Genomic DNA, 19,120 nt, shown 5'->3' with positions numbered 1-19,120 from the left:
TAAACTTTGAAAACATAAGTTACATTTAAAAAATCTGTTACATTTTTATTCTATAATAATATGTAAGTAATAATATTATTTATTTATCACAAGCATACAACTGATTACTTTTTTACAATTTAACAAAGCAATTTAACTCTAATATCATAAAATTAAATAATCACATCGAACATAAATCATTTTTAAGAAAGTGCTGGACACTAAAGGAGTAACATTTACTATTCCCACTCAAATCTAAACCAATTTGTGGAAGTTGTTGAACATTAAAGGGGTGCTGTTTACTATTTCTACTCCAATCTATACCAATTTGGAGAAGGTGTTGGTCTCTAAGTGGGTGACATTCACTATTCCCACTCCAATGTATACCAAATTGGAGAATGTGTTGGACACTAAATGGTTGACATTTACGAATCCTACTCTAATCTATACCAATTTGAGAAACGTGTTGGGCACTGGAGGGGTGATATTTGCTATGCCCACTCTGATCTATTCCAATTTGGGGAAGGTGTTGGACACTAAAGGAGCGACATCTACTATTCCCACACTGATCTATACCAATTTGGGGAAGGTGTTGGACTTAGAAGGGGTGGCATTTACTATTCTCACTCCTATCTAAACCAATGTGTAGAAGGTGTTGGACACTAAAGGAGTCCCATTTACTATTTCCCACTCTAATCATTCTAACCTATAACAGTTTGGGGGAGGTGCTGGACACTAAAGGGGTGACATTTACTATCTCCACTCCAATCTTTACCAATCTGGAGAAGGTGTTGGACACTAAAGGGTGATATTTTCTATTCCCACTCCAATCTAAATCAATGTTGTGAAGTTGTTGGTCACTAAAGGGATGACATTTACTATTTTCAAAACATTCTTAAACATTTTATGCAAGACACTACATAATAAAATTGTATATACATAATCAATACTCCATACTCACACAGACATTTTCTACTGTAAAACACATAAATAATTACTTCAAAAACACACTCACCCAAACTACAAATATTCATAATTAAACATTTAACAATAATAGATTGTTTTATAACTATTAATATTTAATATATTTGTAAAAATATGTAACAACAAAACATATGTAAATATTGAGAAATATGAAAATTCTGAATATATTTCAAAACAGTTTACACAAATAAAAAGTTAACTTATACATATTCAACAAAATATACATTTATACATCTTAACTAATACATATTGATATAATTGTCATACTATAATTAAAAAACCTTTTTTCAAATAATGGTACATATGAAAAATATTAAAATGTACACAATTTATTTAATACTGTTAAATCATTTTAATTGTTTTTAAATTGCATTTGTTCAGAAAGATTTTTTTTAAATACAAATTAAAAAAATAATATACTAATGTATATTTTATTCCAAGTTGAATAATGTAATGGAACACCTTAACTTCCAACTCCACACAGATGAAAAAATCACCATCAGAGGTATGGGATGGTGTGCCAACACCATCCCAGAACTCATCACTCCACTCGCAATTGACTCAGAGCACTACATCTACCTAGGTGACCAAAACTTCCACCCCGATGACTTCAGCGACGCCAACTGCACTGATCTCCTTAAATGCATGAGCAGCATCGGCCCCACAAAGCTCATCACTACCCTTCCCACGCCGCATGACACATGCTCAACCCCATCTTCACCTCCAGCACCATAGTCAGGTACATCCACACCACACCACGTTTCATGGGGCAAACCCTTACAATGTTTTCATAAGTCCTATAAAAATATACATTTCTGCACCTTGAGGGGAACTCTGACAAGTCAGAGGTCCTTGTCATTGGTAGGCACTTTCCTTCTCTAGAAAGAAGAAGAGTGGCCTACTGACCTGGGCATCCTAATTAGTAGCAGCTGAACACACTTTGAGAGTCCTTTTAGACTTCTGACATACTTTTTCACTTTAACAAGGTTTGGTCTACTGGCTGTTACCTCAGAAATGTAAGATGAAAAACATTTCCTACTATTCCCGACTTACTTCCATAGAATGGTGATCCAGCAATCACCTTCTCCTGTCTTATTTACTGCACTTCTCAAGGTCTTTCAAACTTCCTGATTTCCACATTTCATCTAGTTTGGAATGTGGCAGACAATCTCATACTTGGACTGAGCAGATACATCCTCATCACTTCCTCTTAGGCTTTTCTTCATTGCCTAACTGTTGCCATGGCTTCTCTTTTCAAGTGCCTCCATCCTTGTCGAAGAGCAGTCAACCACATAGAACCGGCCTTCATCTATCACTCCTTTCTCAAGTACCAACCAAAGTGGACCCCTTGTTTTGCCATTGACAATTTGTTTAGCATCCCCTATATATGTCAGACCCAACTGAGTGATCATGTCTTCTTGGTCTTAACAGCCAAAGATTGGAATTCCAGCACTGACCTCAATTGAGAATCATTTTTTTTTCGCTAAGAAACAAATATCATGGCTTTTCCACCTCCTTTCCCTGATTCTCGTTTGATCTTGTATACTTATGAGTTTTTTTCTCCACCCCTGCTCTTTCAAGGCACTGGTGTCAAGACATCCTGTATGAGGCTAGCAGCTGTGCTTTATAAGCTATGTTCATTCATCCATACATTCATTTGATCATTCGTTCATGCATCCATTTATTTGCTCATTCAGTCATCACTCATTCTTCCAGGAAACATACATAAATGTAAGAAAATAACGAGATGCTGTTGTTTTTCCAAAAATTAAGAAATAGCCTTTGACTGAGAAGGATGGGAATTTCTGTTTCAAGTACCATAAACAATGTTTTTATCACCTCCAATTATTAATCAGATACACTTCCTGTACTTTAAGCTAACAGCCCTTATGAGAAATCGGCAGATGATATTGGAAACGGATGACGGAAGTCACCACACTGGAATTTTCCACAGCATTGTCCATCTGTTTGTTAGAACCTCTAGCATGCACACTCAGAAATAACTTGCTAACCAGTAAAATCACACTAGTAGGCAGGCATTATATATGATGACTTACTGATGCGTATGATAAACATTTCAGAGGTAGTACCTGATGTATTAAAGGCCGTGTAAAAGATAGGTTTTAGCCTTGAATATTGAATAATTTGTAATGTAATGTAATGTAAAGTCTACTTCTATAGCGCTACTATCACTCCAAGGAGTATCTTGGCGCTCACCCAGCTCAGATGTACGAGAAGGGGGGGGAGTAGACACAGATTCGCGCAAGACACTACATCTCAAACCATTGCTATACAAGCTGAATCGGACATAGAGTATACCCAAGTTTTTAATGCTTTCCTGTATTGGGTTTCATCCGACATGGAACGTAAGGAAAAGGGGAGCTTGTTCCAGGCTTTAGCACCCAACACGAAAAGAGATTTGCCACCTTTGGTTGTCAGCCTGAATTTAGGGATGACCAACAGGTTCTGGCCCACAGATCTTAGACAACGTACCGGATTATATCGTCTAAAACCCTGGCTTAGATATTTAGGGCCTCGATGGTGAAAAGCCCTAAAGGTAATCAAGAGGACCTTAAAAAGAATTCTCTTTGCAATTGGTAGCCAGTGTAATGCATCCATTGCTGCAGAAGCTGATGATCTGCGAGGCCAGCCTAATACTAGGCGGGCCGCTGCATGTTGGACCATTTGTAATCTGTGGAGTACCGATCTGCTGGCTCCCGCGTATAAACTATTGCAGTAGTCCAGCCTAGAAGTGATCAAGGCTACTGCAACAGTTTTTCTGGCTGACAACGGCAAGAAATCAAAAAACTTTCTCAAGGTTTTGGTTATGTGAAAACATGTGCCAGCTACAGCAACAGCTTGTTGTTTAAAGGACAGCTGATTATCAAATTTAATGCCTAAGGTCCGGACTGATGTGATGGTATTGGGAGGAGTTACCTCACCATCAGGCCAACAACCTTTCGGAGAAAACAGATTTTCTTTTCCGACCGGAAGAATTTCCGTCTTATCGGCATTACATTTAAGATGATTATCTGTCATCCATTTAAATGTTGCGGCTAGGCACCCTTTGAGATTGTCTTCGGCGCCAGCTCGATCCCTGTCTAATACTAGAATAAGCTGGGTATCGTCAGCATACGAGATGGTACTGATCTGAAAGGAAGCAATCAATTCTATCAGGGGAACCAAGTACAGATTAAAGAGTATGGGACTTAAACTCGAACCCTGGGGAACTCCAGAGCTGAGGGCCTTTGCTTCAGATTGATACTGGCCCAGTACTGTAATTTGGTGTCTGTCTCTAAGACATGTCTGTCTCTAAGACAAGTCATGTCTGTTTATACTTCAGAGATTTACGGTGAAAGAGAGAGAGTCAACTAGCGGGCCTGTTCCTGAAATGAGAACTTACCACACACAGGATCACATATCACGGGGAAGGTGACCTACATAAGTACCAGCGATGCAGAGCGGTGAATCACAGCATGGCTCACTTAGATTAATTCATCAGGATTTTAAAAGGACATTTGTATAATGAGTGCACTTCTATTGCTATATTTATTTTTAAGTTTACCATTGTGCGCACAAAACAGTTTTGTTACAGGAGGTCAATTAAATACTTAAGCAACTAAAGTGAAATCTCTGCAAAATTAGTAATGAATAAGGCATTAAAAAGTCTGTATAACTAAGGGGTCCAACATTCAGACAAGCAAATGGAGTATGCAGTAAACATAGCTCCAATATGCTATTATCAGTGGGGTGCCGAAACACCAGAGATAGAGTTTCTGTCAGGGTGATGCCTCTTGTCTACATGCCAGAATTAATTATTTGGTGGAAATCGTGGATAGGAATTCTAATATTGTGTAGGGTAGCATAACATGATGAAGAGGGTTTGCTGTAACAGTTGATACCACCCACAGTGTTACTCAAAAGTAACTGAGGGTGTATACTAAGGGTCTGTTTTAGAGTTTGACAGACAGGGTACTCCATCATAAACATGAATGAGTACCCTGTCCAAAACCTTCCTTCTGCTCACTCAATTATGAGTTGGATGGGCCATCATCTTTCCTAAGGGGATACCTCCACTGACCCCACTGTAGGAAAGCTTACTCTGACTGCCAAACATAGTAGGGGCGACCAGAAGAAGGACCCTATGTAGAGCGGACGGTCTGATATCCTTAATTTCTGTCATCCACCGCTAGGAGAAAACATATAATGACCCCCACGCACTGGGAGAAACTGGTGTGCAGCCGCATACAAGACATTGGCAGTGCATCAAACTTTCAGTGCATACAGATGACCACCACTGTGGCAGCTCCTCTGAAGGCACAGAGATCATCGCAAGGCCAGGTAATCTCAAATTTGGTGGGTGGTAGTCCAGCAGGGGTAGAGGAGAAATTACCTTCACCACCCTGATGAATGGTGGTCCACCTGCCAGATTCAAAATCAGACCCTAAGTGTAGGTAATAGATGTGAACATGGCAAAAACCAATGTGATAGGAAGTGGCTTTTCTCTATATGGTCAATCAAGTGGCAAGTTTGTGAGCAATGAAATCTATGAAGCCCCAGTATTGGGTAGCTCTAGGATTTCCATTTTGCTTTTTGCCCTGGTGCTCTCAAAAGAACTCTCAAGGACTCCAGAATCTCCTCAACAAATTCGAGGAACTCTGCAGGCACAAGGCTAAGCTACTAAAACCTCAACAATCAAATTCCTCCTTTCAAGTTTTACAGTGGATTTAAGAATAACTTTAAGCTAGATGGCTCACCTTTTGAGAGAGTCCATGATTCGGAATACCTAGGGTGTAACATTTCGTCTGACCTAAAACAAAAAAAGCAAATTGTGAATCAAGAACCCTTTGGCCCAACAGAGGCACACATTCTTATGTTTTGCAAGAGATCTTTGCAGGTGAATGGTTGCCCCAGCTCTAGAAGTATGTAAAGTACCGTACCAAAATGCATCCTGACATAATGGTGCAATTTGAGCATACAATAATACTCTTTAATACTACCCACGATTGACAAGGGTTTTGAAAACAGTTCCTGAGCCTGCCATCAAGCACACCCACCGACATACTACTGATAGATATAAGTAAAGTCGTTATCTCAGCTCTGGCTAAAACTTGATCACTGTTGCAGTGAATACGAGTCTGAAGGACACCAGAGCTGAGCAATTACAGCGACTGCATGAGTATTGGGTGATACAGGAGTTAGGTCACTTGCACGGTTCAAACATATCCGGGGCCTGGCAAAACAGGCAACCCCAAGCTGTTGTACGGCCCTGATTCATGCCTATTTGAAAAGGAGTCAATGTAAACATATACAAGCTGTGGTAAAAGAAAAATCTATCCAGAAATGCCTGTGGAAATACCCTTACCCAAGCACTAGTAGTAAGGAAGTGCATGCTTAATTTTGAGGTTTACTTAGATGAGGTTAAACCGCATTAGCAAACATTTTGTACACCAAGTTTCGGTTTGGCACTCTTCTTTTTCCCAATATGTTTTTATTGTTTTTTCCATTTATAATATCAACTAGCAGCACATTGTATTGCAGTATACAATAACATCAGCTTTGTTATAGCATTTCATCAGGAATTGTTACAACATCACATATACGTGTACGGTGTGCACGATGTCATGCAGATGCTTTTAAGTGTCACTTATCTGGGCTCATAATGTCTGTCTAGGGCAGTGAGCCTGGTATATGGTTATGTCGTGCAAAGAACGATTTGTGATAAGCAGTGCTGTTCAGATAATGCCAATGCGTAATGCGCTTGATGAACTAGGGGAACAGGAACAAAAAAGAAAGGGGGGGTAAACTTGAAGCTGAGTTGGAGTATTTCGTGAGTCTGGTTGCGTGCGCGTGTTTGTAGTATATTGCACCTACGGCTGCCGCTCTGTCAGCTGTCCCTGGGCCAATGCCTGCCCCGGATGCCATCATGCGGTTAGTGACAGCAGGTCAAGTGTCTTGGACTGGCATGGGGATGCAGGACGCGTGCGCGGTGTCGCTTGTGTAGATCAGGCACCTGCAGGGGCTAGTCTGGCTGATCTGTACTCTGTTGTAGTGCTATCAGAATTACATCCCAGTTTGCGGCTATATGCATTTTCCTAAGTCCCATGGTTTCTTCATGTTGGATCGATATGCTCTCTGCTCTAGCCCATGCAAGCGTGGAGCATCTCCATGCATGTATATGTGGGGGGTCGGACGCCTTCCACTTTTTCGTGATCAGTCTTTTGGCTGTCACTATGCTTAGATCTAAAAACCTGGAGGTTATCTTAGTGTTTTGTGTTCTGCGGAATTTGTGTAGTAGGTACGCCGGCTAATCAAAGGCTATGTCTCTCTCAGCGCAGGTGCGAAGTATGTCCGTCACCACCCTCCAATATGCGCCGAGGCTGGTGCAACTCCAGAGCATGTGTACTAGATCAGCGTCTGGGACGGCACATCTGGAGCAGGCAGAGTCGGCACTGTGAAAATATATGTTGATTTTAGCAGGTGTGAAATAGGCTCTCTGCATAATATAATACTGTATTTGTCTGAATCTCATGTTTCTGGGGATCTGTACTAGGCTAGCCAGTACTTACGCCCATTCTTTGTCTGAAAATTGCCAGCCCAGGTCGTGCTCCCTCTTATGTCAAAGAGGGTCTAGGCTTTTCGCTGCATGCTGTCTCAGTGAGGCTGCAAACCACCGCGTAAGATGTCTGCCTTGTCCCATGATGTGTAAGTATTTCACAGTGAGATGTGTTTGTGGCTCGGTGGTGAGGTCGCCCCATTTCACTGTTTGCGTGGCCATCAGCGATCTATGCAGAAGGAATTGCCCTGCAGGGAGCCCTTCAGTTTCTATAATTGTTGCGTACGGAACGAGCAAGCCATCGCGATATCAGTCACCTAGAGTCTCACTTCCTGCCTCGTGCCGGTGTTGCAGTTCAGCAGCTGCAAAGACTGCATGACCACTAGGAGTGCCTTCTAGAGGGAGTGCAGGGGCGTAGGGCATATTGCTTTGGGTTATGTAGAGGCTTCTTCGATAGCATTTGACCACCACATTCAACATCAGGGGCTCCGGAGGTCATGGTCGCACGCCAGGATGGAAAAGCTTGAGGAGCTGAGGTAATGTATATGGCGGGTGCATGGTCACCATGTAGCCTCGCTGATGGTCTGCCATACACCTGGCAACACACTGGAGCTGGGCTGCCAGATAGTAGTGTTCGAAACAGGGTGCCGCTAAGCCTCCCTGGTCTGAAGATAGATATAGCTTCTTTACCGCCACCCTGTTCCGACTGGGGCCCCAGATAAAGTCCCTGACCATATTCGCTAGGGAGGTTAAAAAAGAGGTGGGTATATAGATAGGCAGATTGGCAAAATAGTACAAAAACCTTGGCAAAGCGACCATCTTTACCAGTGTCACTCTGCCTGTGACTGCCAGTAGGAGCGTGCTCCAGAATCGCATCTGGGATCTGATGGCAGTTAGTGCCCTGGCCAGGTTACCATCAAAGAGATCTAGCGGCTGGCGATACACTTGTATGCCTAAGTAGTAAAATGTGCCCTCAGTCCACCGCACCCTCTCGTCATTGAGCACAAGCCCTGGGTCGTGATTCCTTTCGCCGAAGGCATATAGTTTAGATTTGCCAACATTTACTTTCAGTCCTGATATGGTCGCAAATTCGCGCAGGATCTGTGCTAGTCACTCCGGCAGATCAGATATGTCCCTGAGATAGACTGGTAGATCATCAGCATACAATGGCACTATATGTGTGCCATCTCCTAATGGAATGCCATCATGCAGGTGTGACCTTATTGATTCTGCGAGTGGATCCATCGCAAGCGCGAAGAGGAGGGGGGACAAAGGACAGCCCTGCTGCGTCCCTCTTCGCACTGGGATCGTGTCTGGTATGTATGACCCCTTTTTCAGCCTTACCACTGAATTTGTGTAAAGCAGGCGGGTCAGGTTCAGGAAAGAGGGATCTAGTTTGTATTTTTCAAGAGTGGCAAACATGTAATCCCACTCGAGAGGATCAAAGGCTTTTTCGAGATCAAGTATGAGGCAACCCACACTCGGCCACGTGCATACAGAGTAGTCTGCAACTAGGACAAAGTGACGTAGATTGAGTGAGATGTTTCAGGATGGCACAAATCAGTTTTGGTCCAAGGGGACCAGAGTGGCAACAACTTGCGCCAACCTGTCTGCCCAGACTTTTGCTAACAGTTTGTAGTCGGCGTTGAGTAGGGCAAGGGGTCTATAACTGTTGGGTCCCTATCAGGCTTGGACAGTGATACTAGATGAGCCTCGTGCATCATGGTAGGGAGTTGCCCTGCTTCTACAGCAGCTTCATAGAGAGCATGCAGGCGCAGCACTAGCGATACACTATAAGCTTTATAGTATTCCGCCGGGAGCCCATCAGGCCCCGGGGTCTTCCCTGTGGCCAAGGACGATATTGCCTCCCGGATTTCTTCCAGTGAGATCGGGTCGCTCTATGTGCCGGCATTACTTCTGGCAGGTGTATTTGGTCTATGAAGGCTGCTAGGGTGTGTGTGTCGCAGCAATTTTGGGACTGGTATAGTTGAATGTAATGCTGTGCCATGGTCGTGTGAATGTCGCGCTGTGTATGTACTAGGAGCCCTGTGCTAGTTCACGGTGCGCCTATCGATTTGAGAGCATGTTCCTGACGGATTGGCCAGGCCAGAAGACGGCCCGCCAGATCAGCGGTGGCGTGAGCTCGGGCCATGTGTGCAGCATAATTGTGGCAGCGAAGGCACTCTAGGAGTTCAGTGTGTTCTGTGCGCAGCTTCTCTAGGTGACGTGCATCTCTTCCCCCTTCTTCCCCGTCTGTTTCATACCGCTGTAGTTGCATTTCTGTTTTGCTTAGGCTAGAATCTAGCTGCCTACGTATGCTCCAGGTCGCACCCATACAATGATCTCTTGTAACTTTAAAGGCTTCCCACAAGTGTGTCCCATGCTGTGTTTTCATTGAGTTCAAAATATGCGAGTTGTGCTGAACCTAGCATCGAGTAAAATGCTCGGTCTTCTAATTCTGCCTTTTGGAGTCTCCATGTGGGGGCAAGGGGGTGCTCAGGCTCCCAGGCAAGTTGCAGTAGTTGGGGGTTGTGGTCAGAATGTGTCCTGCCTAGGTACTCTATCCGGTTGACCAGGGGGAGCAACGCAGGGTATCCTATCACACAGTCCAGACACACGTGCAGTCTGTGCACTGCTGAGTAGTATGAGTAGACCCGAGCGTCGGGGTTAATGGTGCGCCATATGTCTAAGAGTGTCCAGTGCGCTAGCCAGTCTGTGAGGGCCTGTGCTTTGGATGCCGCTGTCATCCTGGTCAGGGGCGGAAACAACCTTTCCAAGTCTATGTTAAGCACAGAGTTAAAGTCTCCTCCAAGGAGCCAGGGGATCCCAACCCATTTGGTTAATATCTTTGCTAGGCTGTCTAGGAAGGATGACTGACTGACGTTCGGGGCATTGATGGAGCCTATAAGTATCTGTTGGCCATTAAGTCACCCACTGACTAACATATACCTTCCTTCTGGGTCAATTAGCACATCCTCACTTATGAACAGGATACCAGCTCTCACCCAGATGAGTACACCGTGTGCGTGGGCAGAATAGAGTGTGCCATACACTTGGCCTCTCTATCTGCTGTGCAGTTGTTACAGTTCTGTGTGGGATATATGGGTCTCTTGAAGTAACGCTACACTAGTAGCCCTGCGCTGTAAGTAGGCATAGATTGAGTATCTACGTGCCAGCATGTGTATACCGCGCATGTTCCATGTAACTATATTGAACTGTGTCATGATATTCCTTTACGCTGGTAAGGGTAGCTCAGGGAGGGCAGGGCACTGCAGCTCCTGATGTGTGCAGATGTACTCCAACTCAGTAATGCCATTAACAAGACACGGGTACAAACTGAACCATGCATAACTATCATGGGCGAGACCCAACTGGGTATTCATCCAAACTAAGATACCCAACTTATGGCAAAAACTGTGTCAGTTTGACGTGTGGTATGGGTGCGTGTAGCGCACGACAAACTAAGGTTGTTACCACCCTCGGTATTGTATTTGAGTTTTGTGTCACCCCTGCCAATCCTTAGCATGTGGGACACGTGAGTGCCGCTGTTGACCTACATTGTGGTGTTCGGAAAGGAGCCCTTGCAGCTGTGTGTAGGGCGGTGTTATCACTTGTTTGGAAGAAGGCGTATGTGCAAACAACATGTAAATTATTACAAAGCGTCTAGCTAAGCTGGCAAGATGTTTGCGCGTGGTACTTTCTGAAGGGCGTGTCCATTCCCAGAGAGTCATATAATGTCAACTGCCATCTGCGGCGTGACTTTCGGCATCTGAAACTCTTCAGAGTCACCGAGCCTGGAAGGTGTGGAGGCGGTGGTTTCTGAGGATCTGGATGGGCTCAGGTGGGGGCAGGGGTTTGTGCCATGACTCCCAGTGTTGCAGCCACGTGTATTGCCTCCTGCCTCTCCAATCTTCTCTGCTCTGAGCTGGGGCAGTGGAAGTCGCAGCTGTGTCTGTTCTAGGCCCATTGCACCCACCTCAATGTCGCCTTCTTCTGTTGGGCTTCTGCAGTGCTTCTTCTTCACACGGCCTGGGGCCCGTCCATGATCCCGATTCCTCCAGCTAGTCCCAGACTTCTGTAGGTGAAACGAAAAAGCATGCCACTCCTTTGGCAACCACCCTTAGTCTGGTGGGGAATATCAATGAGTAGTTGCAGTTTCACTGCAGCATATGCACTTAGGCGCCGTTGCATTTGTGCCGTGTAATCTGGAAATATCATAACTTGGCTGCTGCCTCTCTGAATGTCTGCCAGCTTGTGGGTTTCTCTCAGTATCATGTCTCTGTTCCTGTAATTTAAAACTTTGAATAGGAATGGGCGTGGATGGGCTTCTGGCGGGGGTTTCTGTGCTGGGACCCGGTGTGCTCTCTTGACTACAAATTGGGAGGACAGTACTCCAGTGGGCAACAGTGAACTAATCCAGTGCTCGGTGAATTCTTCAGGTTTGCATCCTTCTTCACCTTCTGGCAGGCCCACAACGCGGATATTATTTCGGCACGAGCACTCCTCTGCGTCCTCCACCTTGTCCTCCAACTCATGCACACAATCGTTTAAGTCTTGTAGGGCTGCGGTGTGATCTGCGTGACGTGTTTCATCTCCGCGAGTGTTTGCTCCTGCAGGCGTACTTTTTCCCTCAGCTTATGGTGATCGGCCTGCAGCAGAGTAAAATCCGAAGTAACTTTATCAACTTTTTACTCCAGCAAAGAGCGGGTTTGGTCAAGTGTAGTTCCAATCTTCTCCACTGCCGCAAGCACGGAATCTAGCTTAGTGGCAAGCGCTGCATGTGGCGCATCCGTGGCAGTCCCTTTTTCATTGGCCACCGACTTTGAATTGCCATTGCTTGGGTTGGGCTGCTGGGCAATTGTGCATAGGCGACCCATTGCTAACTGTTGCAGTATCAGTCACTCAGGTTGCAACTTCTCGGGCGCAGTTGTCTCAGTCTGTGGGTTCACTGTATATGTGCGGCATCAGGAGAGTAACTGTTTGGGGGGACGCAGCTGTCCCTTCACGTGCATATACTGTCCTTCAGCTGTTGTCTCTGTCTCGCTTTCCCATGACCTGGGCCTGGGCCGATCCTTTTGTAAGGGTCCGCGTTCGTTGACACTTCTTCTTTGCTGCAGATTTGTCGGTCTTTGTGTAGGTGCTTCAGACCACTGCCAAAGGATTCCGCTCTCTCTTGTGCTTTGGACCGCCTGGGGTGAGCTTCAATCTACGTGTCTGCCCACCTCTCTTTAGTCATCTCCATCGTCCCCAGGCATCACAGATCAGGTTCTCTTTGTTCGAGATGAGGCAGTTCTATTAAATTCTCTATTGCCTCTGTGGGATTACTTGTTCCTCAATAGTGTACCAGGTCCCACCCACTTTGAGGTAATTTAGGAGAGTCACTTGTTTCACCTTCGCCCAACCTCGGCCTAGATCCAACACGACCTAGGGCGGGCCTGTGCCTTTCTGGCATACTCCAGAAGCCGTTCTTCAGGTCTCATGCGCACATGTCTCTTTTCCCAGGGGAAGGCGCCGCTCTTCTCATGTGCAGGTAGGCACACTTCTGCTGCGGTAGGGAAGGCGCCTGGTCTCTCAGGAGCGACACCACCATCCTCCCCACTATTTCATACACGCCTCAGTAGAAAGAGCTGCGCAGTGGCCTAGGCCCGATCCAGCCACCAGGCCCAGCGCAGGGCAGGGCAGGTTCACACATCCTTGCTGCTTACAGCATGCTGCGGTCCCCCCAGCCTTTGTATTCCAGCCCAGTCACTCGCTTTCAGTCAGGCGAGAAGGAGAGGCGAGAGGTCGCCGACTATGCACCCAGTACAGTGTCTTCCACTGCTGCAGGCAGGAGGCCACAGCTCCAGGCACTCACTTTTGTTGCTTCCTCCCTCTTGCTTCACAGTGCTGGGATTATGGGGATGCTGGGCCGGCAACAAGAGGGCCCTGCCTTGCCCTTCCGGCCCCTCTCTGCTTGCCTCCTGTACCGGGTGACTAGACAGAGGCCACGTGCTCCGCACCAGCGCAGAAGCTGCTTAGGGCCAATTCCGCGTGTGGTGGCTCCAAGTCCCTCTGACACCCTGTGGCACTCTGTGGTGGCACTTCTATGTCCTAAGCATTTGCACGGCATCCCTGCCCCCCGCACCCAGACTGGGCGCTCGCACACTATGCAATGAGATGGAGGAGGGGGGCGGGGAGAGGCCGCTTACCTTGTGCTCAGGCCGATGATCTCTGGCGCCGACAGAGCACTTCACCGCTCAGCGCTCTCCTAACAAGCGCCAGTCTGGATGGGGCCTGAGGGTCACAGGGCCACCGCAGAAGTAGAGGCACCCCAGCGCGGTCTCCCCGGTGACATCCAGCTGCATTTGGCGTGCGCGCCCACCATTCGGTCACCACTCTGTTTAGCCATCTGTCTTCAGCAGTTCATGGCGCAGGGGGTCACCGGGGCCTCTATGTCCACTGCTTCACTTCAGGGGGTACACCACACCTCAGCAGCCCCGTGTAGCCCGATCTCATTTTCCCTAGGCCGCGCTCTTAGACCCCAGCTGTCTGCCGGCCACGAATGCCTCGCCGTTAGGCCCCGAGGGCTCGCGATCACAGCTTCCCAATCTTCTGCGGCTCCCCTCCGACCACAGCAATGTGCCGCCAGGGTCTGAAATTACTCCCACACTCGGATTTCGTTAGGATGGCTGGGGATACAGGCAGTAGACAGGATAAATGAGGGTTCGTAGATGGAGTGCTAGCAATGCACGTCCGCCATGTTTGGCTGGCTAGCCTCGCCCACCTTAGGTTTGGCACTCAGGAATAGCTTCTTGCATAAATGCTGTGCTCTCCCCGAGAAATCCTGGTATTGCTATAGCTGTATTCACCGGATCGAGGAAGCTATCTATGTTTGCTTCTGTGTCCCCCATATGCTACAGCAAGGGCAAATGGCATGGGCAACTGATAAAGACTGCAAATTAAAGTAGAATAAAGAGTCTAGTAGATATATGCAAATCAGAAATTTGGAAAAATACGTTACTTGCAGTATCACACTATCTACTAGCTGCGTGGAGTGTAGGGCAACTTCCCATTTCTAATACCCAACTATATTTTATCAATTCTGTCCTATTCTGTTCATAACCTACAGTTGTGAAAACAACATGGGACCTTTTAGAATGTTAGTTATATTATAATTTGTGTTTTTTAATGCATGTTTTATTTTATTTTATGGTTTTATGAGTTGCAACTCTAAATAAACGTTTTTTAGCTGACTGCTTAGGATCATTTTTTGGGGGGGGGGAGTTTTATATAGCGCAATCTTGACCTGAAGGTATCATAGCACTTTACATGAGCACCAATTGCATTACAGACGGACACATTCATTTTGTTAGGTACCTGGAGATTGAGTGATTTGCTTAGAATCACAGAATGTTGAGCGTTCCTTGCCGAGACTGGAACCCTGTTCCCCAGCTTTGAGTCCATCAGGCTACATTCTCTCCCAAACCTGGTGTATTGAGATGGGTTCTTCAAAGGCGCATAGGATGGACCACAGTATATTATATGGGCAGACCAATTTTTACAATAGTTGCAATAATTAAAAATTATTGGTAGTCAATTTTTTTTTATGTACTGCCAAACTGCTCTTTATTACAGCTGACAGTTTACTTATGTAAGCAGCAGTGGTGATAAGTACACTGTGTTATGGTTCAAGAAACAATGCCAATTACTTATACAATTGGGCAATGGCAATCACATTTGAACATCGAAAGAAATCAGGGGTGTCGTGAACCCCCTGCTTTAGCAGCTACAGCGTGTGTCGGAGGAGCTTTTGATGGGCCTCTTCTGTCTGCAACTCAATAGACCAAGGCTCATAAATAACGTGAAAGGGTAGGTGGGTGATTGAAAAAATTAGGGGGTGCAAGGATGGATGGATGGGTATGTGAGTAAAAGGGTGAATGGTTAGTTGGATGGATTAACAAGTGAAAGGATGGATGAGTGAAAGGGAGGATGGATGGCTGAGTGAAACGGTGGATGGATGTATGGATGAGTGAAAGAGAGGATGGATGAAGTGAGAGATTTGACAGATGGATGATTGGATGAATGGATGAGCAGATGACAGAGAATGGCAAAGGATGGATGGTGGGATGAGTGAATGGGTGGATGGAGAGATGACTGAGTGAAAGGGTGGATGGATGGACAGATAAATGGATAGGCTTGATTTAATAGGTTTTAAGGTGGATGGATAGGTTTGGTTATGGATGGATGGACAAAATGGTGAAAGACTGAAAGATGGATGATTCAATGAATGGATGTGAAAATGTAAAGGTGAAATGGTGCCTATCAACAGGTGGATTGAAGGATGAAAGGACAAATGAATAGATGCTTGGATGGAAGAGACCTCTTCTGGGGAGAGTTGTGATGACTTGCTTCATTTGCTTTGTGACAAAAGATCTTCGGTTTAAAGTGTGGGGGTATGTTAAGTTTTCTGGCTACTCCTTTGGCCTGTATGCAGGCTAATGAGTCAAGTTTTAAGAAGCGAGTGCCCTTTCGAGGACAGTAAGTAGCAGTTATAGGCCTGCCTTCTAAAAGGTCCTATCAAATTGCAAAATTTTGAAGAAAATCATGTAACATGCGAGAAAAAAATATGCTTCTGAATGTGCTAAATACAGAAGCAAGATTGTTACTTTGAATTACGGCACGTGCACGTGCCTCTAAAATGAAATGGTTAACCACAACATTCTGATGCAAATTGTGATCAGCTGTACTGTGCAAGTACAAATACCAATCCTCGTAATGGAAAAAATTGTCACACCTTTAGATCGCCTAACACCTGTATCAAAGATGTTGGTGAATCATGAGACATTGACTCAGTTCATAATGGTGTTTTTAGCTGCTGCCTGTGTGCCTTGACTTATGACTTAATTATGATTACAATATTGTAGGAAAGTAGGATCTGCTTCTTATGGTTACCACCACTTTTTGGTTGAGGTGATGTTGTTTTTGACTAGTCTGACTGGGATCCTGCTAATCAGGACCCCAGCCTATCTGCTTTCACCTTAAGCTACTGTGTTCAGTACCTAGGTACACCCCTGATTGGATGGGGTACCCTTGTCAGTCCCTAGTATATGGTACCCATGTACCCAGGGCATAGGTACCCCAGATGTCTCCCATGGGCTGCAGCATGTATTATGCCACCCATGAGTGACCATTCAAAATGGAACTACAGAGCTGCCATTGCAGCCTGTGTAAGTTGGTGCATGCACCACTTACTAAAGATATAGTGTTACTATATCTAAGGGTCACTGCATTTAAAACTTATAAGTCACCCCTGTAGCAGGCCTTTACAATCCTGAGGGCAGGGTGCTTGGATGTAAGTGCCCCTGCAGCCAATGGAGTCCAATCTCCCCGGTTGTCAGTGAAGCAGCCATATTCTACATAGAGGGGCATTGTGTAATCGCGCGATGACCATCTCGAAAATGACTGCAATGAATCCTATCATGTTTGGCATCAAACATGTTGGAATCATACCCTCACACCATAAACTGTGTGGGAGGTATGATTTCAAGCACAGGAAGAGTACTCCGTTAGGCTCTCAGTGTTCCTGGACAGCAGAAAATGGTTGCTGCCGACCAGAGACACATTTCTGCCCTCCTGCTACTGAGCCAAGCTAGAGTAAGGGAATGCAGAACAATAGGCATCCTGTCACAGGTAGGTGTGACCACCTCCCACACAGGATTTAGTGTATTGGGGCTGGGTGTGTGCGATTACCAGCTGCATGAGGGGCACATTTGGTGTCCCTGTGTATATTCCAGTTCCAAACGGGTCCTGGGAGCTGTTGGCTCCCGCTCTGGTGCAAAACTGGACAAATGACATGGGAGTAACCTGCCCCTGTCCAGACCCTCCCCTGGGAGGGTCCCCTGAATCTTCCCAACCCTTTCCCTAGGGTACGTAAGGGCTTACCTGGGTGTAGGTCCCTAGATTTGTCGTGGACAAGATTCTGAACTGAAACCACTGCACTTCTACCATCTGGGTACTCTGGATCCATCTGGACTTCGGTTGGGCCTGACTTCATCTCCCTTTAGTCTGCTGCCTTGTCTTTGCCTGTGCACCATACAGTATCCATGCAGGACCTGTGGAGCATCCAAGACACTTGAAGATAATCTCCCTTGAAGTGAAGGAGTCACTTCCCTACATTCACAGGCACCTCAACACTGCTGACTGGTCTACTGATCCCAAGCTCCTGCAGACTCTGAAGGGTTCAACCACACAGGTGGGAGTTATCTACGCCTCTGAGGCCCGAGCTGCCCTCTCACCAAGTTTAAGGTCACAATCCCTCGTGGGGGCTGCATTAACTGAACCTCTGTGCACAGCATACTTTTGCAAGTGCATATGCTTGTTGGCAACTTTGTGACAAGTGCATTGGGCTCCAATTAGCCCCAATCTCCGGTAACTTTGTCCAGCAAGATCTTCAGCCACACCACCTCTTGGGCACTGTAGCCTGTTCCTAATGGTGAGCTGCTTGCGGTCCTCTCGCGACTCTTGTGACTCCGGCCTGTGGATCCATTTGAGGGTCACCTTTGTTTTTCTTGGGCTCCCCTGAGTGCTTGAGGTCTGCCCTGAATCCCCTGCTTGTGGTGAGTCTCTTGGACCTTGCTAGTCCCAACTGTGCGCCTTCTTGACTGCCTGTGTGGGTTGCATTTGCCAAGGCTTGTTGGTGCTCCTGCCAGACACCGACCCCTCAGCACTCAGCATCCTTTGTGGGACAGATGGTATCTGGTTCCTGATTGTCCTCAGCATCGCCTGGTCCCCGCAGCTGCAGAGACAAGGTCACTGCCATCTACCTGAAGCACCCGACATCGGAGGGCATCCATCTTCCAAGTCTCATGGTCACCTCTGAGTGACATATACACTGTCCTCTCTACTTTCAGGTACACCTCTTCACAAATCCAAGTTTGGATTCCTCCAAACTCTTTCTCCTCTTCCAGCAGCGGCACTTTCCTGAAGTCCTCCACTGGGTTCGACAGCGGTTTCAGACACCACTTCCCACCTATGCACCCGGCTTCCCTGGGATAGGTAACTTGGGTAACACAGTATCGACAACTGCTGAACGGAATTACACCAAAGTTGGCAAAAATGTAGCCCTTGGTTCAGAGTTGTGCCTTTTGGTTAAATGGTGTAAATCCGTTCAGTAGTTCCTGAGAAAATCAAAAGTAAAATCACATATATATCTGGGCGGAGCCTAACCACACATCTCATCGTGATATCTGATTGGCTGTCAGCACTTCATCCAAGAAGTGTTGGCAGCCATCTTGGGACCAATATACATGATAGCACCTCATTAAAAAGCATTGCAGTTGATAGAAGGTTTTAAGACTTTAGTGACATTATAAATCATTTGTTGATGGTACCATACTCATTTTAGGAATTGTGGTGTTTTCTAAGGTGATTTTACCATGTGAAAAGCCTTCTGCTGGAATATCATGAATCATGTTTGAAAGAAAACTATTTTCTCATGCTTTTCCCACAGAGGTTTTGACGGTGATCTAAAAGCTAAACTGAGAGCATATTTTCTGTAAATTCACATTATCTTTCTCAGTCATGTGAAAATGGAGTCTGACATTCTCAGTAAAACATGTACAT

Source organism: Triturus cristatus, chromosome 5_1, assembly GCF_964204655.1.
Source record: "Triturus cristatus chromosome 5_1, aTriCri1.1, whole genome shotgun sequence".
Taxonomy (NCBI): domain Eukaryota; kingdom Metazoa; phylum Chordata; class Amphibia; order Caudata; family Salamandridae; genus Triturus; species Triturus cristatus.
Note: the sequence above shows the minus strand (reverse complement) of the source record.